The sequence below is a fragment of the Candoia aspera genome, chromosome 5 (genome assembly GCF_035149785.1).
Source record: "Candoia aspera isolate rCanAsp1 chromosome 5, rCanAsp1.hap2, whole genome shotgun sequence".
Classification (NCBI taxonomy): Eukaryota; Metazoa; Chordata; class Lepidosauria; order Squamata; family Boidae; genus Candoia; species Candoia aspera.
The window spans coordinates 104,451,260-104,458,462 of NC_086157.1; positions in this window are offsets into that span (position 1 = coordinate 104,451,260).

Here is a 7,203-nt window from a genome sequence, read left to right on the forward strand (position 1 = left end):
GCAATTAATTGGCTGAGTTGAAAGCTCATGCTCTTCCAGGTCAGTTACAGCCTACCTATGCTAAGCCTGACTAGCATTAACCTTTAAACTCTCTATTTTTAGACAGTGTATACTGTATCCTCTGTGGTATTTTTTAGTTACATTGACCACCAGGAGGCACTGACCACCAGGAGGCACCAGATAACACCTCAGGAGCAGGTGGCCAGATGGTATTGTATGGGTTGAGATTCAAACTTTCTACAGTGTTGGGAATTGAACTCACAGACCTTCACACTTTCAATGATTATTGTATATACAGTGCATTAGCTTTAGGAGCTATCCAGGTCCTGGTACTCAGTGGTTGCAGGAAGGAATATCTAGAAGTTCTATCTGAATGGAATATACAGTCCTTCTTCTCTTAAGCAATCAGAGCACAGAGGTGCAGATGTTATATGTCAACACCCCACCACAGGGTTTTGCATGACTTCCCCCCTTCCCCCCTTGGAGGGGGGGAATTTCTCTATTTTTTACACAATATATATCCTGTATGGTATTTTCCAGCATCACATGACCAGTTTCATCCTCATAACTTGATATGATATGAGTCCCAATAAGGACAAAATCAGTCTTGTGGTGCCTCCTGGTGGCAAATAGAATTGGTTTACAAAGAATTCCTATGGTCTTTAGATCATACATTTTCTCAGGCTTTGTTTTTATGTTCTAATTCCTTTCCAAAGAGTGATAGTACTGGGTCTTTACCCACTACTGAGTTATAATGCTTTCCACTCATCCTTCCATCAGAAGGAGTCTGGTGGCCCCTTTTCAGACTAACACATTTTGTTAAAAAGCATAAGCACACTTCATCAGATGCAATGGAGTGTTAGTCTGAAAAGGGGCCACCAGCTTCCTTCTGATTTTTGGCTAACATGGCTCTCCTCCTACAAGGACCACTCATCCTTGAATCAACAGACAACTATATTGAGATGACATTTTGTGCCCCCACTGCATTCTGCCTCAGTTGCCCCTATATCTGTCATAATCACTTTCCTGACTTCTCTCTAAGATTACAGGTGACAAAGCCTAACAGATTTTATATGCCTTAAGGCTGCTATTGGATGGTAACTGAATAAAGGGGAAAAGATTATATTACTATAAAAAAAGTCAAGCAAAGGATATCTGTTATAGGCTGAGGCTGAGATGAAAGGCAATGTCACGAAGAGCTTGGTAGGGAATGTGTCTGCAATGAGTAGGTACAAGTAGGTGGAAAAGAGATCCATAATGTGAACTGGAAAAATATTCCAAGTATCCTGGGGTCATTCTCTTGCCACCTACTCTCTGTCCTATTTTCTCCCAACTTCCATGTCTGCTTCCCCAATGGAGAAATTCTATTCTATTCTATTCTATTCTATTCTATTCTATTCTATTCTATTCTATTCTATTCTATTCTATTCATTCACAGAACCTATGGCCACTCCATTCTGCTACAACTCTGTGGCATACAAAATACAATTTTTAAAAAATGGAAGATTGAAACAAAGAAGGTCCAGGACAAAAAAACAACCACTATTCAAAAGCCCAGAACTCACACAAGAGGTCCATCACCCATTCAAACTGGGCTGGGGTTAGAGCCAAACTTTCTGGACTTGTTTAAATAGGGCCAGGGTGGAAGCTGTACAAATCCAGATGCTGGTGCCAATCTAGCCTGTTTTTGGTTTCTTTTTTGGTCTCATGGTATTCTGGGTGCTTGAATATTGGTTTTAAAAAAACATTGGTTGAAATATCAGTCTCACAATCTAGTGCTTTTAAGATGTGTCAGATGACAACCCCCATCATGCCTAGACAGCATAGCTTGGAATGATGGATGTTATAGTCCAATACCTCTGGAGAGTGCTAAGTTTAATAGCTGGCAATATAGATTTCTGCATTTTATAAGAGGTTACATAAGGTATGCCTATCAAACAGAAACTCTCTGTTGGTTTTGCTACCTTCATTTCTGAGAATCCTTCCTTTGTCTTGGACCCTCCAAATGGGTTAAGACTACAAATCCCAGAAATCCCAGCAGCATGCCAACAGGGAATTCTGGGAGTTATACTCCAACACATCTGAAGGTTGCCAGGTAGGTGAAGGCTATGATACAGATTCACAGGATTATAATTCTCAGCATTTCTTGAGAGAGGGAGATACTACCACAATTATCTTCCTGCTGAAACTTGGCAGTGTGGCAGATGGGTTTGAAGACATGTCTTATGTTCTTAAAGTCAATAAATGCACAGTTTAAAATTACCTATTTGCAAATATTATATAGCACTATTCATAAAAGAAGCCTATGTTCTCATCTCATTCATAATAGACCTTCTTGAGAAAAATCCAAATTGAAAGAGGATGTTGATTGGCATCATCCACAGGTCTTCCAAACAATGACAAAATGAGAGATGCTGGGAATAAGTACTGACCACCAATAATTACAGTGGCTTTTGTTTTTTTCTCCTTTGAAATGGCATAGGTATTTGCACTAGTGCTTTACCGCTGCTTTATTCCTGCAAATCTATTGTAATGACGAAACTTGAATGCTGCCAGTTCAAAATTCAATAATTGCTAATAATCTACCACAGTATCTCTCCTGGGAATCTTAAGATCTACATTCTCCAGATTCCCAGCACAAGCTTCTCAGTTCATGGGTACCTAAGTAGAACAAAGAATAAATTGCAATCTGTTAGCAGGTATGAACAGTCTGTACAAATCTTGGTACAAATTGTCGCCAAAAGTTTTGGACTTGAAGTCCAATGACTAATAGGGATGGTTGATGTTTATACACTTTGGGTCACAATGTGTCACTTCTGACACATTATTACAATAAAAAATATGCCCTCAAGTTGAATATGATTCTTAGGGGCTGCATCAATCAGCTTTCTTGACACTGTGGCAAGTATGTTTGTTTTCTTCCCAGTCCTGGACTTTGCAGATGGTCCCTCATCCAAGTACTAGCCAGGACCAACCCTGCTTAGCATCTGCGATCAGCCAAACTTCATTAGGTGCTACCCCTAACTCCACGGAGAAACCTTATTACATTTGAAGACTTTAAACCACCAAGACACTTCAGTAGCCTGTAATGTATAAAATCTAGTATGTAGCAATATTATAATAATGAAAGAGAAATATTGAAGAAAACCCTTCTACCTCCTATGATATAGTGAGAGATGATTTATTCTATTAGATAATATGTGTTGATTTAATATTTTAAACACTTAACTTTATCCATAGTAATTTTTGCCTTACAACAAAATTATAATGCTAAATATATTAAGGGCAAAAAGGCAATAGGTGGGTATAACCATGATTATACAATAGACATAAGTTGTTAAGTTCTTATGCAATAAGTATAACAATTATTACATTGCTTGCAAATGTGGCTGATTTAACTGACAAGTTCCTTCATTTGAATAAATATCTTCAAAAGAAACCATGAAAATTTGATGGTAAGGCTCAACAATTCAGTCAGGTCACAAAATTTGTAAAGCTATGCTACCTAATCATGTGAGTTGTTTAAAAGCAGCTGATTAATAGGCGCAAACTCTTTAAATGATTTAAATGCTTGACACCCTGTAGGCATGGTTGGAAAGCTTAAGAACATTTACCATTACAACACATCATCCAGAATATGTAGAAAATAACCCCTACAGTAATTTGTGTGTAAAATGTCCAAAATGGAAAGGTGATTCACATCATTGTCGATGGGGGTATCCAAAAAAAAAGTCAAGATGATGTCCACAATGATGCAATTCAAGCTTGAAACAGATGGAGCTTTGATAGCACTGTCACAGTTATTATCTTGATTTTTTGACCAAACCCTGCAGATATTCCTGATTGTTAGGGTGATTTTAGTAAGTACTTCCAATTCAGGTCAGTACAGAAGCTGGACCCAACCTTCTAAACTTCTACAAACTTCCCATCCCACTAATGCCAGTGTCCTGGCAAAATTCCATTTCAACCATAAAGGATGGGGAGTTGCCAGCACATTCGAATGTGGAAGACAAAACAGGCAAGGCACAACCTTCACGGCCAACCAAAACCCTCAGGATGCAGCAGGGCGCACAAGAAGAAGGCTACCAGAGTGTCTTGTGTTCACTCATTTGGACAAAAAAGGAGAAAATAAGCTTTTTTTTTAACGGTTATTTTCCTCCCATTCTTTATGCACATTATGCAACAGTGAGAAACAGAAATTGTGAAGAATCGCTCTTGGTTTGTGTATAATTCTTTTTATCATTTGTCACTTTCACTTACTGTTTATCAGTTATTATTGTTTTCTGTGGTTTTGTGCTCTCATCAGGAGAGATGATATTTCCTCATGTTTGGGCTTAATGTTGTCTTTTTACTATAGTACTGTTCAAAAATGCTTCTGTCCATTAACTAGACTTGATTTAAAGCTTCAGTGTATAGCTCCTGGTTATGGCCTGAAATTCACATCCAAAAGATGGTAAAACTTGGCAATTGCGCCTTTCCTTCACTTGTGTATAACGAAACTTACCCCCTAACATGAATAGCATGATGAGCATGTTTATAGGCATTATATATTGCATGCTACAATAATCACAGCAGTAGGAAACAGGTTGTTTTTTCTTTTCTATGTTCCTCTGTAAGTCCATGGACATTTTGTCAGAAAGAATAATTGTTTAGCTTCAGAGGAGCAAAATAGCAACATGGCAATTTAAAGATACTGAAAATGGGAGAGGGGAGGGGAGGGAAGGGTCTGCATTAGAATCAACATAGATATGTGGGAAGGGAGAATGAAAGCATCCATGTGTACAAACATAAGGGAAGTGCATGAAAGGTCAAGGGGCTAGTGAAGGGGGAACAGTCCCTCTATCTCCGTGTTTCTCAACCTTGGCAACTTTAAGCTGTGTGGACTTCAATTCCCAGAATTCCCCAGCCAGCGCATGCTGGCTGGGGAATCCTGGGAGTTGAAGTCCACACAGCTTAAAGTTGCCAAGGTTGAGAAACACTGCTCAATCTTCTGGTAGACTGGTCCACACAGGAGCCAACCAGCAAGGGTTGCCAACCCTGCATGGATGGGAAGGGCAAGAAGCAGAAGAACCAATCAGGTCTTGCAGTGGCCATAGTCCAGGCCGAGCATCAGTCCAGCTCCATTGCCAACCTGCTGCAATCTAGACTGAAATTTCTGGTGTTGGCTTAAAGAACAGCTGAAAGCAGCCCAGGAGACAAGCAGCTTAGTCTGCAGGGTGGCATTGCCCTAAGAATGAGGCAGGGTGCCACCCCTACTGATTAGTGGGAGGAGGGGAGACCTTCCACTGTGGGAAGTCATCTCTGACTGTGGTTCTTGCAGGAGCTGGCTGTTGTCTAGCTGTAATGGTCTGTGGGAATGACCTTGGGAGACAGGAGGGAGAGCCGCAGGCTGGACACTGGGTGTGTAAAAGATATCTCAGTCCACAGAAGGAGGCAGGGAAGCATTTCAGGAGGGACCTTCCCTAGTTTTCCAGAGAGTAAAAGAAATACTTTCAGTCTTGCAAGATTCTGTTAATGTAACCTTCTTGTACTTCTTGTCTGAACTACCTTGCTGTTTAGATAACAGCTATCTAAACTAGAGGCAAAAATCAAGATGGCACGCTCTCTCCAATCTACACTATGCTTACACTAACTGGACGGGCACTTGACCAACTGAATTCTCATCAGGGATAGGATATTTTCCTCTAATTTACCTGTGTTTTCTGCTTTTTCTTCTTCCTCTTCCTGTTTGGCTTCCTCTTCTCCACGTATTCACCAGGAATCAGGCTTATTTCAAGGAAAGGAAACTGGACGTTTGCTTTGCAGCATGCCAGCTTATCTCACCCTGCCCCCAATTAAAGAAATTTAAAAATGGAATACAAAACCACTGGATCTGGCCTGGTTTTTGTTGTTTATTCGTTTAGTCGCTTCCGACTCTTCGTGACTTCATGGACCAGCCCACGCCAGAGCTTCCTGTCAGTCGTCAACACCCCCAGCTCCCCCAGGGACGAGTCCGTCACCTCTAGAATATCATCCATCCATCTTGCCCTTGGTCGGCCCCTCTTCCTTTTGCCTTCCACTCTCCCTAGCATCAGCATCTTCTCCAGGGTGTCCTGTCTTCTCATTATGTGGCCAAAGTATTTCAGTTTTGCCTTTAATATCATTCCCTCAAGTGAGCAGTCTGGCTTTATTTCCTGGAGGATGGACTGGTTGGATCTTCTTGCAGTCCAAGGCACTCTCAGAAGTTTCCTCCAACACCACAGTTCAAAAGCATCGATCTTCCTTCGCTCAGCCTTCCTTATGGTCCAGCTCTCGCAGCCATATGTTACTACAGGGAACACCATTGCTTTAACTATGCGGACCTTTGTTGTCAGTCTGATGTCTCTGCTCTTAACTATTTTATCGAGATTTGTCATTGCTCTTCTCCCAAGGATTAAGCGTCTTCTGATTTCCTGACTGCAGTCAGCATCTGCAGTAATCTTTGCACCTAGGAATACAAAGTCTTTCACTGCTTCTACATTTTCTCCCTCTATTTGCCAGTTATCAATGAAGCTGGTTGCCATAATCTTGGTTTTTTTGAGGTTTAGCTGCAAGCCAGCTTTTGCAGTTTCTTCTTTCACCTTCATCATAAGGCTCCTCAGTTCCTTTTCGCTTTCAGCCATCAAAGTGGTATCATCTGCATATCTGAGATTGTTAATGTTTCTTCCAGAGATTTTAACTCCAGCCTTGGATTCCTCAAGGCCAGCTTGTTGCATGATGTGTTCTGCATACAAGTTGAATAGGTAGGGTGAGAGTATACAGCCCTGCCGTACTCCTTTCCCAATCTTAAACCAGTCTGTTGTTCCGTGGTCTGTTCTTACTGTTGCTACTTGGTCGTTATACAGATTCTTCAGGAGGCATACAAGATGACTTGGTATCCCCATACCGCTAAGAACTTGCCACAATTTGTTATGGTCCACACAGTCAAAGGCTTTAGAATAGTCAATAAAACAGAAATAGATGTTTTTCTGAAACTCCCTGGCTTTTTCCATTATCCAGCGGATATTGGCAATTTGGTCTCTAGTTCCTCTGCCTTTTCTAAACCCAGCTTGTACATCTGGCAATTCTTGCTCCATGAACTGCTGAAGTCTACCTTGCAGGATCTTGAGCATTACCTTACTGGCATGTGAAATGAGTGCCACTGTTCGATAGTTTGAACATTCTTTAGTGTTTCCCTTTTTTGGT